Source organism: Podarcis vaucheri (assembly GCF_965113315.1).
Source record: "Podarcis vaucheri genome assembly, chromosome: 3".
Lineage (NCBI taxonomy): Eukaryota > Metazoa > Chordata > Lepidosauria > Squamata > Lacertidae > Podarcis > Podarcis vaucheri.
The window spans coordinates 86,847,730-86,872,706 of NC_138761.1; the positions used below are offsets into that span (position 1 = coordinate 86,847,730).

Sequence of the window (24,977 nt, forward strand, 5' to 3'; positions counted from 1 at the left end):
ACACGGGGCTCAAACTCACAACCCTGAGATTAAGAGCCTCATGCTCTACCAACTGAACTACTACTTGGAGGATCAGGCGACACATCTTTCTGCAGGCTTCTGAGAAGCAAGTGAACCTCCTCTACACGTTATAATCAAATCAAATCAATACATCCGTACTCCTGCCAAAGTCATAGGGCTTCCTTGCCGTACCTCCTCGCACTCATGCATACGGTCTGCAGCGGGAAGACTATGGTGTAAACTTCTACATGCATATAATTTAATGGAAGCTGGAACCTTACATGATCAGCTTTTCCCCTGGAGATGTATAAAAGTGGGGTGCATTTATATTCACAACAATTCACATAAATGTAGAATTTTTTATGAAAATGGATATGCCCTTAGTTACTTTATCCAGCCTATGTTGGGCTTTTGCATAGGGAAACCATTTAAAGGAATAGTCCTTTTCTTATTTATTCCTATTCATCATGATCGATAGGAGTGCAGCACTCGTATTTGGTGTGCAATGGGTGCAGCATTTATGTGCTAAGACATCTCCATAAAAGACAACAGGACACTGCTTTCCATCCTCCCCCTTTAGTGCCATGCACAAGCACTCGGTATGCCAGGTCATCATACTCTTCACAGCCACATGATGTGATGGCCACTTGAGATGAGGATTTGTTGTTTTTTAGACATTTAGTCATGTCTGACTCTTCATGACCCCATGGACCAGAGCACGCCAGGCACCCCTGTCTTCCACTGCCTCCCGCAGTTTGGTAAAACTCATGTTAGTAGCTTCGAGAACACTGTCCAACCATCTCATCCTCTGTCATCCCCTTCTCCTTGTACCCTCAATCTTTCCCAACATCAGGCTCTTTTCCGGGGAGGGTCTTCTCATGAGGTGGCTAATCCTCTCATGAGGATTAGATTAATTCAATTAATGGAGGAGAAGGCAATCAAGCCTAGGAGCAGATCAAGCATGCCTCTGAATACCACTCACTGGAAACAACAGTGGAAGAGGTCTGTAGTGCTCTCGTTGCTAACCGCGAAACGGGATGGTTAGCTAGATTGGCTTTGGTCTGATCCAGCAAGGCCCTTCTTGGATATATGTTTCTGTTCTCCCTCTACATGTAGGCTCTGTACTGTGTGTGCAGAATTCCATCTCTTAATATTCAAGGGGAAAAGTAAATACACATGCATGTACAAGACCCATGAGCTACTCATATCATCAAAATATTGATTCCTACACCACTCCCTGCAAATCCAGGTAGATCGTCTTTCTGACTAAACATACTGAGAAAGGCATGTAGTTCAAGACTAATCTGGGTTAATTTTGTAAAACGTTCTGTAGTAACTGTCAGTATCAGTGTTTTTGCTTCCTTCTTTGACATCTTCCTTATCATAATTTCATTGGCTAAAGTAGTAGCAGCAGCTATGTGCAATCTGCTGCGACTGTGACCTCTGCTGCTTCATCTGAACTCAGATCTCAGCACTCTTCGTATTACCCTGGAAATGAAGTCCAATTTTGCTTCTGCAAATAAAACAGCAAGATTTACATTTGTCATCCATTATGAGACAAAGTATCTAGACATAATGCAGTGTCCTGGGATTCTGTTGGTGGCATGTTAAGAAACTATGAACCAGATATCCTTGGCTGTTCCTCTAACTCCTGCAGAAAAACCCGGCTTGATTTAAGAGCTGAGCCAGAAAGGAGTGGAACATCTTCTGATACATTCTGAAGGGGTTCGGATCCATTCCCATTAGTGCTACGAAGGACCAAATTCATTTGGGAATTTGAAGAGAATGGGGAGGATGTTTTTAATTCTGTACAGTAAATAGACTAGAATAAGTAACTCTGTTGTAGACGAAAGATGGAAGTCCAAGCTCTTCTCTGGTGCTCTTCATATGATTATGTTATGTCCCCCCCCCCAATTGTCACAATCCTACGCCTGTGGTTTAACATTGCACAAAGTGAATGACTGTAGAATCATTCTCCGCATAAGTTGGCCAAATGCACTTATAATAAATTGCATTCCTCCACACTGGTCTGCTCGCTCTTCCAAAGAATCTGTAAGACTTCAGCTTAACCAAAAAATGTGCCTTAAAATAAATGGATAGACCAGGGTAATTCTGCAAAAGCAATTCAGACCGAGTTGAAAATATGTACCACAAGCATGTGACAAAATGTTTCTACCCCAAGTCTTTGGGCCACAAATTTTCCTTCCTGACACAGCACAGCCTTGTTTCCTCTGTCTCATTCTTTACTCTTCTTTGGCTCCATTAAAGTGTGTGTGTGTGTTTCTGGAGGATGAGAGGACATTTGAGTTCCATAAACTTGTGTTCAAACCACAAATGTAATTCTGTCAGGGACTGGTTCCTCAGGGTCTCAGGGCAGAATTGGTTTTTATTTTGTCGTTTCTGTTCTGGCTATATATATTTTTTTTCCATGAAGAGTATCTGGGCTCCTAAAGTGGGAAGCACTTTAGTTCTGGCGCTGTAACTTTATAGCTGTAGTAATAGTGGCACTAGTAGTAGGAGTATCATCTATAGAATTTGGCCTCTAACTATTTTAAAGGCTTAACATATTTTATATTACACCTTCATGTGAACATTTATGAGAATCAGAAGGTTTGCTAACTCTGGGTGCAGAGCTATAGTCATTTATTCATCAAAAGCAAATACATTGAAGCGTTAAGTTGAAAATAATCCTCTGCTATTTTTTTTTCCTTTATCCAAAAATGGATAATTAGCATCCTCAAGTTGTTCAGCAGTGTCAGCCCTACCATTAGATAGAGTGAGGTGACTGCCTCAGGAAGAAGAAGCTGAGGAGCAGAGGACAGAAGGGTACTGCTGGAAGACAAAACAAGCTGGCTACCTTCAGCTTTGGTAGAAGATGCTGACTTGTTTCAAATTTCAGATTGTGGGGCATCAACATCTTGTCCTTCACTTCAGGCAGCAAAATGTCTTCACTGGGTCCTGCTCCATCATGATAAGCCAGATATCCTTCTTCTATGAAAAAAGCCATAGTTCCACAGTATAAGAATATCCAAAGTGATAAATCTCTCCAGTATAAGGGAATTCAAAAAAAGAGATCCATGAAGGAAATGGGAATACATGGCTAAGACTATTTCATACATAAGAAGTGAGATGCTATAGATCAGAACCAATACCATGCTGTATATTGTGCCTGGAGACAACACTATTGTTGTCATTTTAAATAACCTAGTTATTCTTAGAGCCATCTGAATATTCTTATATCATTATCATAAAAAATGGTAGCAGTAACTACAAAGACATCAGGTAAGCCAAAAAATCACACGATTGCCTGAGAAAGGTTGTTGATCTAGATGAAGTGGCCAAGTCCTATGAATTAATTAATTTCTAAATTTTCTATTTCACCTTTCTATGATGAAATCAATCTCAAGGCCTCTTACAAATGAAAATAAATATCATGACAGATACTATAAAAGCACACATTTCCTTAAGTATCTTTGAACTTCTAATGCTGTTGATTTCTTGGGTTGGGGGCAGGCTTTCAAATAGAAAATGTCCCTCTTTCAACAAAAATAATGGCAAGAATAACATTTTAAACATCCAGTCATCCTGACAACCACCAGCACCATGAAAAAGGCTTCTGGAAATAATTGCATATTAAGTATAGGGCACATTTTTAAAACTTTTAGAAGTAAGCATTTCTCCCTCTCACTAACTTCTTTTTTATCAGTCAAATAAATCTCTTCCATCCTCATTCAGTGCTATACAGTTGTCCCTTTTGCTTGAGACTTTTCTAAAGAGAAGACCTGCAAGCTATGATGTTCCTCTGAGAATTCAGTATCTTCATGCATTTTCTCAGACGTTTTAGCTCCCTGTTAATCTCTTCTGTGATGCCTATAGCCTGTTAACCCATAGCTCTACCACCAGAAGTTTTGCAAATATGCCTTACCTTTGATAATGCTGCCCCATGCTGGTCTAAGAAAAGAACTGCTTTGGTACCCTCTTAGATATTATATATACTATAGTTAGCCTACCAGATTTCAAATTCTATTCTTTTGACGAGGTCTGACTTTCTCTCCAGACCTGCAGAAATGATAGAGCTCAGACAGAAGTTCTAGCTACTTCAGAATCAACAAAAATAACAAAATGCTAAACATCAAAGAATTAAACACATTCTAAAGGAGTAGCCCTGTTAGTCTCTTGCAGCAGAAACATCAGTTTTTCTGCACCTTAAATTATGGCAGGAGCTTTTGTGGATTACAATCCATTTCATCAGACTATCAAAGTGTTAACCTGAACTGCAGGTACATATATGATTCTGGAGTGGGATTGGAAACAGTGAGGCCAGAAGAAAGTGAGATGCAGAAAAGACTCTTTTTTTTTTCAGACGTTCAGTGAACATGTAGACTGGGGAGGGTTTGGGAATCAGGACTGAGAATTCTGTTTCTGCTCCTAGTATCTGTACAGAACCCTCTTCCTACACAATTTGTAAGCATGCCGATTCTGTAGAGACAATGGAATCAACAGTTAGAGCTTTGGATGCAAGGACAGAGACCCTTCACTGAACATCTGAAAAGTTCTCTACTTTTGGAGTATTTGAGTATCTAAAAGCTCTATGGAGATTAGCAAGATTTTTATGTTTGAAGAAATACCGAACAATATAGATCTAGTAACCACAAAACATTTTTATGTAAGGTTTGTCAGGCAGTTTTATGGATTTATGTGAGAAAACTCTCCCTGCTTCACAAAACCCATTGGAAGGGGCTGAGAAGGCTCCAACAGAGCGACTGCTGCAGACCACGTATTGGCAGCACATCTGCATTTTCAAGGATTTCCATTTGCTACTCTTGTTTTTATAGTTTTACAAACATAGGCAACACATACTATTTGGGCAGTATAAGTACACAGCCAAGTACAAATGACGTAGGTTACAATCCATATCTATTGTGTAGTTTCTTGAGAAATACTGCTGTATGGTATGTTTTCCCTCAAACCAACTGCCATTAAAATTGAAAACTGAAGCCACATTCCACTTGCAGCTAAGCTGAGGTTTGTACGTTTGAGACAGCCATTGCACACCCACAGATGATCGTGCACATGCACATGAATAGGAGGGGAGGATGCGGGCACAGAGGAACCAAGCAGGCCATGCACACAGGGTGAAGACATCCCCTCGCCATCTCTGATGTGTTTGTGTACAGCAACGTGCCCTTGAAATGCAGTGGAGCAGAAATGAACTTGCTGAGTTCTAAGCCACTAATGTGAACCTAGCCTTAGGATGTGTACATGAAAGTACATGCCGTTTTGTATTTGTGTAACATACATTGGGTTGGGTTCTAAAATCCTAGGAGCAGAGATCCACTTGTGGAATGAGTACCCCTGGCACTGGCGGACAAACAGGGGTGCGGAGGGAGCGGACCACCCCCAGCACCACTATTCCGGTAGGGTGCTATCGCAGCGGGGCCCCCGGAGACGCGCCACACCCCCAGAACACACACCACGCCCCCAGGATGCACGCCGCCACCACCCGTGGGTGGTGTGCCACACCCCCCAGAGCACGTGTCACGCCCCCTGGGGCGACAGCCACACCCCCGCCTGCTTTCCGCCCCCGGTAGCGGAGCATGAAGCTTCACCACTAACCCCTGGTACCCAACTGAGAGAAGAAGGGAGATAATTCAAGGTGCTGGTTTTAATGTTTAAAACTTAAATTGGCCTGGTTCCAGGTTTCCTTAGGAATGCCTCCCCCAGTTTATATGCCCATTCCAAAAGTAGACCTTTCTGCCAGTGCAGCCCAAGCCTTGTCACTGCCCCTCTTCCTTTTTCTTCCCTTCCTGGTTCGTGACCACAACATCTCTCCAGGCAGGCTATGGCTGAGGTTCTGCTCCACCCGCAAACCACTCCTGGTTTACAGCTATATTGTGGAATTCTCTCTCAAGAGAGATCTGCCAATTGGCACCTAATGAAAACCTTCCCTTTCCACCCATTTCTCCACAATCTTGTAATCTGATGGGGTGTTCTTTAGAATGCTGCCGCTATCTTTTACGAACTGCACTTTGTAGATTTTCATCTGAATTTTATTGTTCTGTTTTACTTTTGTTGTTGTAAGCTGCTTTGGGGGCTTTCTTGGCATAAAATCAGAACATACATTGAAATAGAGAGAGAATATATCCAGTAGAGAGAGAGAGAATATATAGAGAAAAAGAGAGTGATACAAGTATGCTCCTATTTACTTTTCTTTGCATTCAGATTCACGACTTGGTTTCAACGTATTGGGCATGGCTGGAAGTGAATAAAAAAGGCAAGAGCCCTGGGAGTTGGGAACCAGACAAAACACACAATATAGTTCTTTTGTAGGCCTTGTAGACAAAAGAAATCTTGGCTCATGGTCAGACGACAACTTATCCCAGAGCTAATTGGAAGCAAGGGTTCCGTCTGATGTTCTAAACATATCTCTATTAAAGGTCTGCTTCCCTAATGGGGCCCAGCTGTCAAACCTTCCAAACCAGGACTCACAGCTCCTATAAGGCAACCCTGAGGAACAGGCCAGGTGTTTCTTTCCCACCATGGGCTGCCTCACCGCAATTCCCCAAGGTATGCAAAACAAAATGAAAAACCCTACACTTCTACTTCCTTCATTTCAATTCTGATAATATAATATGACATAGTCTTTGTTCTGGCATGCAGTCAAAAATTAGTAGCAGAGAAGAGAAAACTCCAAAATAGTTCTTCCATGTGTGCTTTATCCCCCATAAAAAACAACAACTTTATAGCGTTATCTGATTTCATGACGTCTCCCTCACTTCACCTGCTGATGTTTTTTATGATAAAGGCTGGTCGATAAATACTTTCGAAGGCAGAAGCTGAGATATGAAAGAAGCTAAAGCAGTTGACGTTTTCCTGGCTGTAGGCATCCGTTTTCCACATCTCAAATAAATGCTGAAATGAGCTTTCTCCAACTACCGGTATGTTAGTAATTGACTATACTTGCAATGCAGTCTAAAAATCCTATTAAAATTCTAATTTTAATCATTTCTGGTTAAAACTGTATGCATACTATGCAGAGTAAGCCACACTGAACCACAGCAAGGCTTACTCCTGAATAAACTTTCATAATGTTGAACTGCCAAGTTCATTATAAAGTCCAACATCTGGATTGTTTATAATGGATAGAGTAGAAATTCATATACCACAGTCTTTTTGTGGTCATAATTCGTCATCATCATAATTTGTACCACACCTATTACGAAACTAGACACCATACAAAAAATTAAAAAGACATGGCTCTGCCCACAGGCTTACAATCTGATAAGACATAACACGAGTGGAAGGGAAATTGGAGGAAATGCAAGAGCAGTTGTGAAGGAAAGATAAGAGGGGTGGATAAGAGAGGTCTTTTGAAGAGAGAAAAGGAGACAGTTGTACTGGTGATGGAAGGTCATTGCAAGCATACCAGAAGGGGAAGCACATGGAACATTCAGTGAACAACGAGGTTATAAAAAGCAAGGAAGAGAGATGGCAATGGCTGAGCGAAATGGTAATACTATGTGGAAAGTGGAAGTAGAGGTTCCTACACTTCAGCACATGAGAACATTCAGTCTAAATCAAAATGATCATGAAAAGCTCTCTTAGAGATAAGGAGTTGGTACAGCTCTGTATTTCTTTCTCCTCTCAGTAATGGTAATATCTATCTAGTATAGCACAATGTGTCCTGTGACATCATTGCATGGTGCATTTGCCTACCCTCACTGAAAACTGATGAGTTGGAAACACAAACCGTGTGTAAGCAACTGGAATCCCTGGAATCTCGCACTGCTCAGAGATTGGTGTGACCCACAACATTATTATGAGGTTTGTTTCCCTTCGTTAAGGCTTGCCAACACTCCTATAAAAGAGATGTCATCTCCAACTTCCCAAAACTCACTTGGGACCTTTTGTAACGGATGGTAGCATTCCTAAATGTGATGCTTAGAATCATAGAATAGAATCATAGAATCATAGAGTTAGAAGAGACCACAAGGGCCATCGAGTCCAACCCCCTGCCAAGCAGGAAACACCATCAGAGCACTCCTGACATATGGTTGTCAAGCCTCTGCTTAAAGACCTCCAAAGTAGGAGACTCCACCACACTCCTTGGCAGCAAATTCCACTGTCGAACAGCTCTTACTGTCAGGAAGTTCTTCCTAATGTTTAGGTGGAATCTTCTTTCTTGTAGTTTGGATCCATTGCTCCGTGTCCACTTCTCTGGACCAGCAGAAAACAACCTTTCTCCCTCCTCTATATGACATCCTTTTATATATTTGAACATGGCTATCATATCACCCCTTAACCTCCTCTTCTCCAGGCTAAACATGCCCAGCTCCCTTAGCCATTCCTCATAAGGCATCGTTTCCAGACCTTTGACCATTTTGGTTGCCCTCCTCTGGACACGTTCCACTTTGTCAGTGTCCTTTTTGAACTGTGGTGCCCAGAACTAGACACAGTACTCCAGGTGAGGTCTGACCAGAGCAGAATACAGTGGCACTATTACTTCCCTTGATCTAGATGCTATACTCCTATTGATGCAGCCCAGAATTGCATTGGCTTTTTTAGCTGCCGCGTCACACTGTTGGCTCATGTCAAGTTTGTGGTCAACCAAGACTCCTAGATCCTTTTCACATGTACTGCTCTCAAGCCAGGTGTCCCCCATCTTGTATTTGTGCCTCTCATTTTGTTTGCCCAAGTGCAATACTTTACATTTCTCCCTGTTAAAGTTCATCTTGTTTGTTTTGGCCCAGTTCTCTAATCTGTCAAGGTCTTTTTGAAGTGTGATCCTGTCCTCTGGGGTGTTAGCCACCCCTTCCAGTTTGGTGTCATCTGCAAATTTGATCAGGATGCTCTTGAGTCCATCATCCAAGTCGTTGATAAAGATGTTGAATAAGACCGGGCCCAAGACAGAACCCTGTGGCACCCCACTAGTCACTCTTCTCCAGGATAAAGAGGAACCATTGATGAGCACCCTTTGGGTTCGGTCAGTCAGCCAGTTACAAATCCACTGAGTGGTAGCATAGTCAAGACCGCATTTTACCAGCTTCTTTACAAGAATATCATGGGGCACCTTGTCAAATGCCTTGCTGAAATCAAGGTAGGCTACATCCACTGTGTTCCCTTCATCTACCAGGCTTGTAATTCTGTCAAAAAACGGCTTGTTTACCATGCTCTTGTTAATGATTTGTAATAACTGCAAACTTGAAACTTAGGCTTACATTGGTTGTTTTATCTACTATTTTGACAAGTTGTTTGTGTTCCCAGTATGCATTTTTACAATTCTCTAGCCAAATTTTGTATAATACAGTTGTACCTCAGAAGTTGAAAACCTTGCGAGTCGAACATTTTGGCTCCTGAATGCCACAAACCTAGAAGTGAGTGTTCCGATATGTGGACATTCTTTGCAACCCCAATGTCCAACGTGGTTTCTGTGGCTTCCGATTGGCTGCAGGAGCTTCCTGCAGCCAATCAGAAGCCATGTCTTGGTTTCTAAACATTCACATGGTTCTCATCTACATATGTAGGTCCTAGTGGACACTTGCTATACGTGGGTATTAGGCACACTGAGGTGGTAGGGTCAACAGGCATGATCATGACCCACCCATGCATGGATCCATCAGATGTCTCTATACTGCAGGAACCCAGATGTTGCTGGACTCCATCAGCTTCCATCAGCTCCAGATAGCATGGTCAACAGACAGGGATAGTGTCTCTGTTAAAAGTCTGCTTCCCTAATGAGACCCAGCTGTATGAAAGGCCACAGGGGGAAAGTAGGAGTCCATTGAGATTTGGAAGTCCATAATTCCACCTGCAGTCTGTTGGGACCAAGCCTGGAGGCAGATAGAACAACCTCAGAAGAGCTTCTCCAAGATTTTTACATGTTTTTCTTAACTCATTTCTTACATTTAGTCATCTTGATAGATGTCTATTTTGTTTGTAGCTTTGCCCTTAAGTTCATATATTTCTCTCTGTGTGTGTTTTTCTAAAAAAATAATATAGGCACTTACCGCATTGCATCTCTTTCTCTTTAATTGAACAATTAGCCAATTGAATGGAACATAGTCATTTTAGAACGTTTCCTGTAATTATGCTGATATATATGAAATTCAAAGAAGGGAATAAGATTTAACAGGAAAGTGTTTAGCTAGTCATTAATAAAGAAAAAAAAACCTGAGCCTGCCAACACTCAAATTGTCGGATTGAATTAAATCAAACACGGCTGCTCTGCCTCAGTGGAGCAAATCTGTCAGCTCTGCTAGTTTTTATACTAAACCACTGATTATTAATGCTCATCTACCACTTTCTCTCTTTTCTCATTTTTCTAGTCTTCTCTTCTTTCAGTTATTTTGCTGTAGGATCGCTCTAAAATGCTGCAACACCCATTTAAACAGCAATTTGTATCTCATTAATGGCAAGACTTAAAACTACAAGAATGAGAGATAAGCAAATAATATCCCACACAAAATCAATATCCTCTTTTATTATGGGTCCCTTCTGTTTACAGCCCATGCTTTCCTTTTGTAAGAGATAAACAGAATTGATTTATTTCTGTTTCGACTTTTTAAAATTCAGCTTCTTTGCACAATTGACATTTACACTCGTCAAAAAATGTAAAGCAACTTCTCATTTAGATGAGCTTTGCAGTTGGTTCACAAAGTCGCTTGTTTTCTCCACACAAGCAGCCTCAACTATCCTTGGGTACACAATCATGTGGACAAAAAAGGCGTGTGACCTCAGCAGTGACCTCCTCCCTGTGGAATGCCCTTCCATCAGATGTCAAGGAGATAAAAAACTACACAGCTTTTAGAAGACATCTGAAGGGAGCCCTGTATCAGGAATGTGCAATGTTGGATTATGTTTTTATATGTGTTGCAAGATGCCCAGAGTGGCTGGGGCAACACAACGAGATGGGCATGAGCATGTCACCTAATGGTGCCTTTACAGTGGTGCCCTGCAAGACGAATGCCTCACAAGACGGATAACTCGCTAGACGAAAGGGTTTTGCGGTTTTTGAGCTGCTTCGCAAGACGAATTTCCCTATGGGCTTGCAACTTTTTTGCAAGTTTGTTTCCTTTTTCTTAACACCGTTAATACAGTTGCGACTTGACTTCGAGGAGCAACTCATAGAACGCGGTGTGGTAGCCTTTTTTGAGGTTTTTGGTGATTTTTGAAGCTTTTTCAAAACTTTTCCGACACCGTGCTTCGCAAGACGAAAAATTCGCTAGACGAAAAAACTCGCGGAACGAATTAATTTCGTCTTGCGAGGCACCACTGTATCCTTCAGTGTAGTCAAAGATGTTACTGACATGAATTATTGGCCAGAGCAATTGTCTATCTTCACCATTTCTGAAATATAAAACCACAATTTAAGCTCCAATCTTGCTGCTTTTGACTGAACAGCAAAAATGATTTCCTTTCTTAGAAGATTGTTATCCACAATGTCATGGGCATCCAAATCCATCTATAGAATCAAAACGAAGATAGCTTGTAAATATAAGCCAACATATTTTCCTCACTGCATAACTTGATCCTCATTGTAATTCAGACACATTTCTGCTTTAGTGGAAAATGCTTTGAACTAAGAGTGAATAATTCTGTCCAAAGACTTTAAGATAATTTATCATCCAGTTTTTGGCAACCATGAAATGTTAATAATAGAAATATGTTAGGTGCTTGATTGGGGATGAATATAGCTTAATGCTGATGCAAATATGGTTTCCAACAGTTATAAGAAATGAAAAACATTGCCTCACTATGGGGCAAATTTATTAAAGCATTTCTGTACCATTTCTTGGCTCTAAGATAGGTGATTTACAGTACAATGGCAGTGCCACTGACAGCACTTACCTGACCTCCCATCACCAGTGGCATATGAGGAGGTGCAATACACTTGGTTTGGACACACTGGGGAAACCAATCTGACACCAACTTGCCCATCTCCTTCCTGGTAGGATGCTCCAATATTAGTGACATGAGGTCCGGTAAGTGCCAGAACCCCACCTGGCACCCATATAAGGAACAGCTTCTGCCTGAGAGACATTGCTGCAGGGAGAAAGTGTGCTGGACCATCTAAGGGCAATGGCTTTGTGTGTTTTTACCTGTCCTGCTCCGCCTGCCCTGCCCCCAGGACCTTATTACCCATTAAACTCTTTATGCTGAGCACCACAACACTGATTTTAGGAAATAATGCACTCTGCCTTCTCTCCAGAGAGCAAGCAGAGGGTTTTATCTCTCAATTTCAGCACTGAGCACCATAGGTTTATGTGAGGACTTGCATAATATCCCGTATTGTTTTGTGGGCAATCTGAACAAAATATAGAATGCTTCATATAGATGCCCATGGGTAAGTAATCAGCCAAATTTCATTAGGTGCAAGCAGGTGTGTACTAGGCACTTTTAAAGCTTGTGGGGGGGTGTAGAATAACTAAAAGGGATTTGCTTCCCTCACCGTGTTTTTAAGGAAATAATTTTTGTTTGAAAGTAATGTACATAGCAGAGGCAAAAGTTCAGAGGGATGGGTGCAGAGGCTAAGAAACTATTATGAAAGAGGGGCAGGGCAGCTTCAGGCTTGCCTTCTGCCCAGTTGGCACCAAATGTTGCAGAAACAAAGTGCAACGGTGATTTGACAGTGAGGATTGTGTGGGCATCTGGCAGAGGGAGGATGACTTGAATATTCAGCATTTTCTGCATCTGGCAGAGGGAGGGTGACTTGAATATCCAGCATTTTCCAAGCAAGCACCACTAGTAGAACTAGGAAAACAAACAAGAGCAAGGTTATATGTTGTTTCTGCATCCCTCCTCCAAGGCACTGCAGTTAGACAGCCCAGGTAAAATCATTGTTTCTGTTTAGTAGCTAGACCTATCAGTCACAAAAGAGTTCTCTCCTCTCCTCTCCTCTCCTCTCCTCTCCCCACCCTAGCATGTCCCCTGTGTTATGTACTGAAGTTCTCACCCTGGGCCAGCAGGGGGATACTGTAGATAGTTTTCACTCAGGTCCACATATGCAAATAAGGGATTGAAAGTGACGTTCAGTGATTGGATAGTTACAGAAAGTTGTTACAGTTGCATTGTAGTGGAGCTCTATATAAGCAGGTTGGCAGAACAGTTCAGTTCAGTTCTGTTCTGTTCTGGCCTGTGAATAAACAAGAGCTGCTTGAAGAATCGCTGTGTCGTCTGATATGTTTACCCACAACTTAACACCTTGCATGGGAAGCTTGGAGAGAAATGTTTCACTGTTGGCAGACATGCTGTCTGCACTGCCCCAAATTGCTTCAGAGGTCCCTGCTTCAATTCAGGGTGCATTGGAAAGATGTCACTTCATTTCAGATGAACTCTGAATCTTTCCCATGTGGCCTACATCAGCTCAGGATTCAGGATTTGTCCAAATCAAATGTCCTTAATTTCTGCTCAGATGTAACTACCATTTACTATACCCAGGTTTAGGGCTGCTACCTTTGGTCTCCAACACATTGGAGACAACCTACACATACACGAGTCACAACTCTGCTCTAAAGCTGAAAATCCTGGTCTTAAAAGAAACACTGTGCTGGCTTTCCTAAACTGCATGCAGTCCTAAATGTTTTCATTTTCCAAGATGTTCTAAAACTATGTGCCCATGCAGGGGACACCGCAGCAGTCCAATGCAACAAACTCCTCCCTGCAAAACCCAAAAACCTTACAAGGTACTAAACTGTTCCTTTTCTGACATCTGGCTGATACCACTGCAAACAAATGATGGATTTGGATAGGCCTCTGCAAGCTGGCATAGTCAAGCCTCTATTTTTCTCAAGCAGGAAGAAATGTTTTGCATCAGATATACGACGTGTGTTGACATCACCAGCCTACATGCATTTAAACAATACTTAATTTATATACAGGAGTTTCAGGTCCAGAAATTTACAAGCTGCATTTTTGCCACCCGAGTCACTGTTGGTTTTGGCACAACTTTCAAGTTCTGCGGAACCCGTGGCTTCTTGTAACTTGTCCACACAAGTACTAGCAGTTACCTTTCTTGGAATGGCAGTGTTAGACTTTTCCCAAGTTTCCATACTCTCAAGGTTTTTCTCCTAGCTATAAGAGCACTGGTGGTATAAAGGCAAACATAAAATTCTGCACACAAAGAAAACTCTTCATTCCTGTTTAATGCAGTAAAGATGAGATGTTTGGAGGGAGTAAAAAGCAAAAGCACAGAAGGGGTTGAAGGTTAGGTGGGGAGGGAGCTTTGGGGGTGAAACACAAAGTGGGCAAAAGTTTTCAGAATTTCCTATAGAGAGTTTGGTGCTTTGAGACTATTTAAGTATGCATTGATATTTAGACTTTACCTAGGAGAGTGAGCTAAGCAGATGTTTTGGCCTTGGAACTAAGAGGCCTTGCATTATTCTCAGCTGAATGCTACCTTTCAGAAAGTTGCTGGGCAATGTTCCTAGGGGGTCATAATTTCTTTGTTTGTCTAAGACAGGATGGGGAATCTGAGGCCTTCCAGATGCTGTTGTACTCCAGCTCCCATCAGCCCCAGCCAGAATGGGCAATGGTTAAGGATGATGGGTGTTGTAGTCCAATTGGATCTGGAGAGCCACCAGTTTCCAACTTCTGCTCTAACATAAGAATCTGAGCTGGAAAGGACATGAGCTACCTGGCTATCTAGGGCTAAAGCAAACATTGTATTTTGGCTCTCAGCAGTTCTGAACTTGCTTTTTGTTTCAAGAGAAACATTTTCCCCATTTTATTGTGCACAATGCCAACTTGGACATTTGCAGGTTGCATCATATGAAACTCTAGAACCTGACACAATTCTCCATAACCCAACAACATACATGGGCTGACATTTACAGTCTTTTCTTTTTTAATTCTTTCTTCAAGTTATAGAAGGAGATGGCCACAGTCCAGGAAAATAGTGTATAATACTTCAGTCTGAAACTCATAATAATTTTATAGACGCTTGTGCCAATTGATCCTGTGTAATTTTAATGAACTCATTTAGAGGATGTAAATTCATTACAGTAACTGTTAAGAGGGGAGAAGGGGCTTTCAGTGTGCTTAACGCAATCTCCCTGTAGTATTAAATGTTCCTATTTTAGCCTTTTAAACTCCATTATGTTCTTTCAATACTCCATGACCAGGGTTTTTCAGGCACCATAAATTCAGTTGCTGAGCCTTCAAAAGGATCAGGCTTGCAGTTTTTCCAGCGCTTCTGGACCAAACTCCAAGGGACAGCTCTGGCCCAGAGTGCTGTTTTTGCCACCTGAAGCTGCCACAGAGACTACAGATCTGCTTCTGTGTTCTGCTCACTACTGCATTGACTACTGTGATATAGTGTAAGCAGGGCTACCCTTGAAAGTAGTCCAGAAACTGCAACTACTCCAGAAGAAGAGGGCAGCCAAGTTTTTATCTGAAGCTACTCATAGGGACTATACAGAACAGGCATAGGCAAATTCAGCCCTCCAGATGTTTTGGGACTACAACTCCCATCATCCCTGACCACTGGTCCTGTTAGCTAGGGATGATATAGAACCTATTAATTTTTTGTGAACTTCACTGCCCACCATTTTGTTCCAACTCAAGATGCTGGTTTTGATCTTTAATCATCTAAACAGCTTAGTTCCAAGAAATTGTATGGAGAGTTTTCTCCCATAGTCCTGTGTCTATGAGTTAAGATCAGCTGCTGAGATGTTGCTTCAGGTGGCACCACCACTCTAGCTGCCTTTCATAGGAAACAGGAGAAATCCATGAGGTTTATGCCACTGCAATTTTCAGGTGGTTAGTTAAGAGTATAGCTGTTCTTAGTTATGTCCAGTGACTTCAGTGGATTCACTCTGCATATGGCTTAGTTGGGTCCATTGTTGGTATCCGTCTGTCTTGGGGGACAATGGAAGAATGCATTTTTGAGGGTGGGGTCAAGCTGTTGGATGGTTGCAGCTCCTGCTGTGACTGTAGAGACCAAGGCAGGAGAGGCCCTATGATTTTTTTTCCTATTAACAGCCAATTGGAAGAGTATATAGTTGGAAAGTGGGCTACACATTTACATGAAAATAAATAAACTCTGCACAAGACTTGCCCTATTGGATCAAACCTTCTTAACTGGAGAAGAGCATGTAAAAGAAGTTTCCTTCTCAAAGGTCTGAACCTGAACTAGCTTTCGGTGGTTGTGGCAAACTGGTACTGGAAGTCAGGAGTGATTACAGAACTCTATTCTTATTTTCAAGACTGCCTTTGATTTGTTTTTCTTTTCTTTTCTTTTAACTGCTGCCTACCCAAAGTTTCAGGAAAGGGTGAGACTAAAATCTAATAAATTGTCTAATTCCAGCACTCTGGCAATCTGTCTGAATGATCTTATCTTTACCTTTTCCTCTTGCCAAATGCAGATGCATTTTGGTAAGTGGCTGGAGATTTCTTGTGAAGTAATTATGTCACATATGCAGTAATTATAGCAATCACCAGCAGCTCAACAGTTTGCCTTTGCTGTCTTCCCAGAGTTAACTTTTTTTAAAAAAGAGGCTCATAGGCAAGAACATATAAACTGAGCGACTGGAAACTCTGCAAGGGAGCCAAGATGTAAATCCTAAGGCAAATAAGTCATGCATGGAACTTCTTGGTTTTTAAATCTTTTTACTGTTTCTCTGCTGAACTTTCAATCTAATTAATAGCATGCTGCAAGTATTTCCTAATGAAGCTTGGCCATTTTCTCCTTCTGGCATAGGGAACAGAGACACCATCTGAAGGAACAATGGCCACAAGCCGCCACAAGCCACATTGAACTGGGCAGGGCTTGTCCTTCAGGACTTCCTGATTGGGTGTATTCAAAGTTCTTTCATAATTGTTTTATCATACTACCCAGCTTCAGCAACTTAGCATTAGTTTTAGCCAAAAGACTTGGTGTCTACGTCTCACATGTGCTATTGGGGTGGGGGGAGAGATTAGCATCACTATGGGGGCAGGGAGAGAACCTCGTATTCTGTAATATTTTAGCGGCAGTGGAATTTTTATTTGAAATAGAGTTGAGTCCAGAAGAACTGAAGGAGAAAGGCCAGTTTCCTGCATTCATGTACTATACCTGAGCAGTCTGCACGTCCATAGCTACTGGTGTGGTTGGGCACAACCATCCTCCTGGGATGCAATGCTTGAGCACAGTAACCTATGTTCTTCTTTCTCCTTGGTCACCCTCCCTTCCCCCATCTCCCTTAATTCACATTTTGCTGCCATAAACAGAAGCCTCTTCTCAGAATGAGAACTAGAGTTGATCTGAAGATTCTCAGAAAAGAATATCCTGAGCAATTTTCTCTCTTGGGCTCCCCTGATCAGCTGGAATATTTCAGGAGCAGCGTGGAGAACATTTGGGAAATGGTGCCACCAATTTCACCACCCACAAGTGGAGTAAAGAATCTCAAGCACAGCAGTGTATCAGTTCCAAAATTATTTTAATATTGTAGACGGGAGCAATGACTTTCGCCTCTGCTCCTTCCAACCCTCCTCTCAAAGCTCATTGTTTCCCTCATTCACCAGTTATAAACTAACAACGTCGTTTCATTTAGTTTCAACTGAGCAGAATTTTTTTTTCCCAGAAAAGAAGAGAAATGTATTATTAGCTTCTCTTCCAGCCTCCTCAACTGCGGGCAAATTCTGCCTTCATCCCACAAACACATTTGGCGAAATCCATCCTTTTCCAATTTCACAGCCTGCAAATACGGCAAAGGCTTTTTCAAAAAAGCCTTTTAAAAAAGCCTTTCTCTGCTTCTCTGAGCAGCCACTTTGGCATGTATGTTACATAACCCTTTTAAAAGTGGCAACCTCCATTTATCAGGTGGGCCATTGATATGATCCTAACCACCACCACATCCCAATTTCAGTTATTCTAAAGCAGAACGTTATTACCCTTCAATCCATATTTATGAATGAACAATGAAGTCTCCCCGTCTCCATGTGTAAAAATCCCAGGACTTTTTGTTCCAAGAAACACATCCTTTTTAAATACATTCAGTGCCTGCAAATCATAGTGGCATATTGAATCCTAGTGGCATGTCTGTGCTCATGCAAGCTGCACAACATTTAGAACAGTTCATTGTTTATATATCACCTGCGTGTATTGATACTGGAACACAGCGGCTTCCGTTGCAAGCCTTTTCTAGCAGGCATTCATGGGATACTTTCCAAAGGAATGTGTGTTTAATAAGGAAATATTTGTCTGGGGGGCAAAAAAGGAGGTTCTTAAAAAGAAATTGCAGAAGTCTGGGATCTGAATTAGTATCATCATAGGCAGTATGTTTTAATAGGTAGCATTGAGAGTGTGTTGTTAGTTCCATAACCCAACAGGCAGGGCATTTCCACCCAAAAGGTGTTAACTTAACAACTTCAGAAAAATTTCCTGTCGAGATTACGTTACATTGACTTCCAGTTTCCACATTTCTCAGATGCTCATAAGACTTGGGCAACTGAAAATAATAAATTCCGTATTATTTTTGGACTCAGTGGGGTGAGCAGGTCAAGCTACCCAATGATTTTCATATGACTAAACTTGGGAAATGCCTTTTAATAACTAGGTGCCCTTTAGAAAAGTTGCACGCCAGTGCTTCCCTTGGATTTGAACCAGCTATTGCTTGACTCAGAGTTGCCCATTGATAGCCATGCCAGAGGAAACCAAAATGTCACATCTGACACAGACTGTAGCTTGGTTGGCCCCCAAGAAGAACATGGAAGACAAAATGTGAATATGTTGTCTGTGCTACTTACAGAACTACAGCCACTGCTGCTGTATCATTTATTTTGCATGGGGGGGGGGAATCTGTTGGGGAAAGTGCCAGGTTACAAACGTGTAACCATGATGGGGCAGTATACAACATATTGTGTCACATATATATTTACATCAGTGTGAATAAAATCTGTATTATTTTTCCATCACCAAAAATATGAGGTGGGGAGAATAAGAAGGATCACCTTGACTAATTTAGGTCTTTTACTTTAAATGGGTCTATTCTCAGTATTAGTTGGCTGAATACAACCCTACCTATGCACAAATCTATTTTTTAAATTCAGTGCTATTGCCTCTACTTTATTCTGTTATGACTGTAAATTTACATTTCCACAACATTTTTACGTGCATTCCATATACCCTGGTAAATTGTGTAGCACCAGCTTTCTCCAGCTGTATAATACTATTTAATTTTCTCTTGGCACCAGAAAGCCCTTCTTTTAAAAAAAGAATACAAGCACACATGCACACAAAAACACCTGTATGCTTTTCATTCACAGAAGCTTCTTCTGTAGTCAACCACTTATCACTTTTCTCCAAACCATTTCCTTTTCATAGTGTACCAGTGCCTTTCTCTGCTTCTCTGAGCAGCCACTTTGACATGTATGTTACAATTCTCGCACATGCATCCTACATATCTTGGCACCCTACCCATTGATGTGGTGATATTTAATCATTTCTACCAAACATGAACAAAACATTAAAAGCAACTTCAAACACAACCTTGTCTGTGTGAGAGCCTTCAATACGTCTCTCATAAACCTAGGCTATGAGCTGTTCAATTTCACCTTAACTAGCCTTGTATCTGGGGGTGGGAAGCAGTGAAGGAACATACATCAGGGATTATAACAAAAATAGGGTTTCCATATTCCGAAGAGCAAAAAAAAAGAGGACACTCGCCCCCTCTTTCCTTCCCTTCTCTTACCTTGCTGTCTTCGGCTTCCTGCACACGAGAGGTTGCGAGGCTGCGAGGCTGAGTGGCCCCCGGAAACAGCACAAGACCTAGCGCAACCATATGGCATTCTCCTGCCCAACGCAGCTGCTTCATTCAACCTCTGAAGCGGAGCTATCCAAAATTTCAGGGGAGGGCCATTCAGTTGTTGGAAGGCAAGAGCACAGACCATTGTGTGTGCAACTAAAAGTTTAATTCCGTTAATGTGGCAAAGGGAGAGACAGGTGGCGGTGTTACTCAGCAACTAAACAGAACGGCCTGGTGTTTGCTGAGGCAGCACGCGCCCTGATTGGTAGCACAGTTCTGAGGGAGTTTTCCTCTGTCGTTTGGTTAAATATCTCCTTGCTATATACAAGGCCTGAATTAGAAAATGCAAAATCTCTCTGTTTATTATATTATTTTTTTTTTAATAATTTTTATTAATTTTCCAAACATATAATAAAACAAATAACAAATAACAAAGCAAACCCTACAAGACATACAAACAAATAAACATGTATAATTTCTTAAACTTATTTTTAAAACCTTCTTTCCCGGACTTCCCCATACCTCCCTTTTTCTGCATCCTTATATTAACCCTTTCTCAGCAACCCTTCGTTCAGTTAATTCGCTCATTTTCTTTGTACATTCTTTAAGTTTATAGTTTACAGCTGCAATTCTCTATTTCTTGTAACCATAACATCTCAAGCATCATCAATTTTACAACAGTCTTTAAGATATTTTTTAAATTTCTTCCAGTCTTCTTCCACCGTCTCTCTCCCCTGGTCGCGAACTCTGCCGGTCATTTCTGCCATTCCCATATATTCGATCACCTTCGCTTGCCATTCTTCCAGAGTAGGTAGCTGCTGCATCTTCCAATACTTTGCCAGAAGAATTCTTGCCGCCGTGGTAGCATACATAAAAAATGTTTTGTCCTTCCTTGGCACCAATTGGCCTACCATACCCAGAAGAAAGGCCTCTGGCTTTTTCAAAAATGTCCATTTAAGGACCTTTTTTATTTCATTATAGATCATTTCCCAGTAGGCCTTTACCTTCGGGCAGGTCCACCAAAGGTGATAGAAGGTACCTTCCGTCTCATTACATTTCCAACATTTATTACTGGGCAGATGATAAATTTTTGCAAGTTTGACTGGGGTCATGTACCACCTATAGATCATTTTCATTATATTCTCTCTTAATACATTACAAGCTGTAAACTTAATACCTGTGTTCCATAACTGTTCCCAGTCATCAATCATTATGTCATGACCTATGTCTTGTGCCCATTTAATCATGGCTGGTTTTACTACTTGATCTTGTGTATTCCACTTCAGCAGCAAATTATACATTCTCGACAGGTTCTTAGTATTGGGTTCTAACAGTTCTGTTTCTAATTTCGACCTCTCCCTCTGGAAACCTATTTTCCTGTCCTGTTTAAATACCTCATTTATCTGATGGTAATGCAACCAATTTCGCACCTTAGACTTTAATTTGTCAAAACTCTGCAATTTAACTCTTTCACCATCTTGTTCTAAAATTTCAGAATATTTTGGCCAGTTGGATTCCATATTTAGTTTTTTTACCTCTTTAGCCTCCATTGGTGACAACCACCTAGGGGTTTTACTTTCCAGCAAATCTTTATATCTTATCCAAACATTGTACAGTGCTTTCCTCACAATATGGTTTTTAAAGCCTTTATGCAGTTTTACCTTGTCATACCATATATATGCATGCCAGCCAAATCTATTATCATACCCTTCTAGATCCAAAATGTCTGTATTCTCAAGAAGTAGCCATTGTTTCAGCCAGCAAAAAGCTGCCGATTCATAATAAAGTCTCAAGTCCGGCAGGGCAAAACCCCCTCTATCTTTTGCATCAGTTAAAATCTTAAAGTTTATTCTGGGCTTTTTGCCCTGCCAGACAAATTTTGATATGTCTTTTTGCCACCTCTTGAAACAATCCATCTTGTCCAAGATCTGGAGTGTCTGGAATAAAAACAACATCCTAGGCAATACATTCATCTTAATGACAGCCATTCGGCCTAACAAGGAGAGTTTCAATCTTGACCATATTTCTAGATCTTTCTTCACCTCTGTCCAACATGTTTATTATACACTGTTTCGGCTCAGCTTCCTCAGTGAGTGTTATCAGGCTTTATTTTCTCTCCAGGGGATTTAAATTATTTTGCTAACGTTGTTTCCAGTGCCTGACATGGGAGATTTGAGAGGAGAAAGGGAAGAAGGAGACAGTGTCACTGCCTCTTCTTCAGGATGTGGGAGCCATGTTTATTTTGGAAGTAGTTAGGTCTGAAAAAGAAGGCCAGGCCCATCTCACCATATGCGGGAGAGAAATAGGTAAGTTGCACTGGATAAAAGACTGCAACTCTCATCCCTCCTTCTATCCCATCTCCTGACTTCCTGGACCTTCAGATTATTATTGATATCTGGAAATAACTGGCTGAACTATAAAAATACAATGCATTCCATAGACGGCAAATTATTTTGCGTGTCTGGTTGCTTGCTTGCTTTCCACCCCAGCTTTCTATTAAAATAACTAAGTCCTTGCAAACAAAAGAAACAACAGTTAAACAATAATAAAACAGCTGCTAAATGATGTAAATAAAACAATGTAAAGTTGAAAGGCAGCAGAAGTCTGCTGTAAAAAGTTAAGGGCAGCTGTGGCCTTTGATGAAGCTTGAAATGACTGACTCATTCCCCATTTATTAAGCCTGTTTTATTTTCTCTGTCATCCAAAGCACTAGGATTTGCATTGCTGAAATTTTAGCTTTGGACCTTTGTGAGATTTTTTTTTTTTTTTTTGGTTTTTTTTTTACTGTGGCCTTATACTGAATCTTAAATTATCTGATGTTTTGACATAAGCCATTATCGGGTTGAATCAATCTCACTCCAAAGCACGCATGCATGAAACTAGGATCTGAACAACCATCACGATCCTCGTGTTATGGGCCATTGCTGTATGAAATTGGCCAGCCTGGCCCATGGAAATATGTCATTTTTATCATAGTTAAGTCAATAGATAGGACAGCAACGGGGGAAATAATTTTGCATGTTTCGCCTCACAGTTTATGACACTGATGTTGCAATAATGTACACCAAGGATGGCCAACCTGTGGCCCTCCAATTGTTGCTGAACCACAATTCTCATCATCCCTGGTCAATGGCTATTCTGTCTGAGGCTGATAGGCAGTGGCATTGCAATGGGGGAGCGGGGGGGCGGTGCACCCCGGGTTCCATGTCTGCAGGGATAACAAGAAGTCACCCCGCGGGGGCTCACAGCGGCACGAGCAGCCGCATGTGGAGTATCCTCTATTCGTGGCTGCAGCCGTGAGCAGAGGATCCCGGTGCCAGCGGCAAACCGCTAAGTACAGTGCATGTGCGGCATCGCACGCATGCGCTGTACATAGCGACGCCACAGGTGTGCTGTATAGCGGTTTGCAGCCAGCACTGCTCCGGCGTCATGCGGACGGTGCCGGGATCCTCTGCTTGTGGCAGCAGCCGTGAATGGAGGATCCTCCGTTCTCGGCTGTAGGGACGACTTATGCACCTATGTGAGAAGAAGCCTCACCAAACTCAAATTCATTGTACTTCTGAAAACTCAATTTTTCTTGGCTTTCAGCAAAGCGCTGTACCAAATAAGATCATACTGGCTAAATAAACACTGTAATTGTAAAAGCTCACATTAATTTTTATTTTTTTAAAAAAATGAAGCTTTAAAATTTTTTTTAAGATTGCAGCTTTCTGCCCCTCTACACACGAGACCAACAGAAGAAAACAGAAAAGCCTTTGGACTGACAGTATGTTATATCCAGATGACTTTGTCTAGAATACAAATTATTTTATTCCAGTCTACATAAAGGCTTTCCACATCGAAAGAAAGAAAGAAAGAAAGAAAGAAAGAAAGAAAGAAAGAAAGAAAGAAAGAAAGAAATTAGTGCTGGCAAGTTGAATTAGAATGTGATAATAAAAGTAATAGATTGAAAAACACCCTTATAATTTAAATATTTCCATCCCTGTCATTTCCCAAGTAACTGTTTATATTCTTCACTTACTGTATATATTGATTTCCCTTTTCCCATTGCACCACGACACATTTGGCAAGTCGGATTGTGCGCATGGCAAAGAAATCATAGCAAGTCGCATCCTACCTTACAGGATCAGAGGGCAATGAGTCTCTGTGCTTCATGATATTCTGGGACCCCCACTCCTGTCTGGCATATCTGTGCAATAGATGTAAAATACTGTCAGTCAATAAAATTCTGGGGGCGTACAGCGTAGACTCCGCGGTATAACGTTGCCCACTTAGCACACTGCGTGGCACTGGTACGTCTAACATTAGTAAATAAATCTGACTCTGATGTGAGCTAACTTGATTCTGATTTCTGATGTTCAGTCAGAGTACAACTATACAAGATTATCTTGTTTGCGGTGCAGTAGCTAGTAGCAGCTGGCAGAGCAGTGCAGCGGGGTGGCATTACCCACTGGCTTCCCAATGCTGCCAGTTACTGATAAAGGGAGGGCCAAGACAGTGGGGCAATTGCTGCAATGTGCCTACAGTGTCTGGAGAATACTATTGGCTCTGTTGCTGCTCCTATGTCATGCTGAGGTCCCCCTCTCAGTGACCAGCAGGGACATGCTGTGTTGGGAAGACAGGTGAGCAACACTACCTCACCTGTATCACCCCTCTGGTCACTATTGAGAGTCTACACAGTAAATCAGATACTGCATGGCAAATAGATTAAGCGTGCAACGATTAAAAGCAAAGGGAGGAATTCATTGTAGAGCTATGGCAATCGTTCCATCAGCACAAGGTTTTCAGCTTGCCTAGGGACGCGGGTGGCGCTGTGGGCTAAAGCCTCAACGCCTAGGGCTTGCCGATCGAAAGGTCGGCGGTTCGAATCCCCGCGGCGGGGTGCGCTCCCGCTGTTCGGTCCCAGCGCCTGCCCACCTAGCAGTTCGAAAGCACCTCCGGGTGCAAGTAGATAAATAGGTACCGCTTACCAGCGGGAAGGTAAACGGCGTTCCGTGTGCGGCTCTGGCTCGCCAGAGCAGCGATGTCACACTGGCCACGTGACCCGGAAGTGTCCCCGGACAGCGCTGGCCCCCGGCCAATAAATGTGAGATGGGCGCACAAACCCCACAGTCTGTCAAGACTGGCCCGTTCGGGCAGGGGTACCTTTACCTTTACCTTTAAGGGAATGATTCCCCCTCTCCTCCCAACTTGTCTCTGTTCTAGGGGGTTATGCAGAACCACCACTACCCCAAATCAAGTTTGGAGCACATGGGA

At 41.9% G+C, this 24,977-nt stretch overlaps 1 protein-coding gene across 1 annotated transcript in view; it reads right to left on the reverse strand.

The window, feature by feature from the left end:
* The window catches only part of LOC309529929 (uncharacterized protein), a 237,682-nt gene extending 213,769 nt beyond the window's left edge, over positions 1-23,913 (reverse strand). The window contains exon 1 of the transcript XR_014218512.1: positions 23,839-23,913. The gene's annotated coding sequence lies outside the window, so the exon portion shown is untranslated. The remainder of the gene's footprint in view (positions 1-23,838) is intronic.
* Between the last annotated feature and the right edge of the window lie 1,064 nt (positions 23,914-24,977).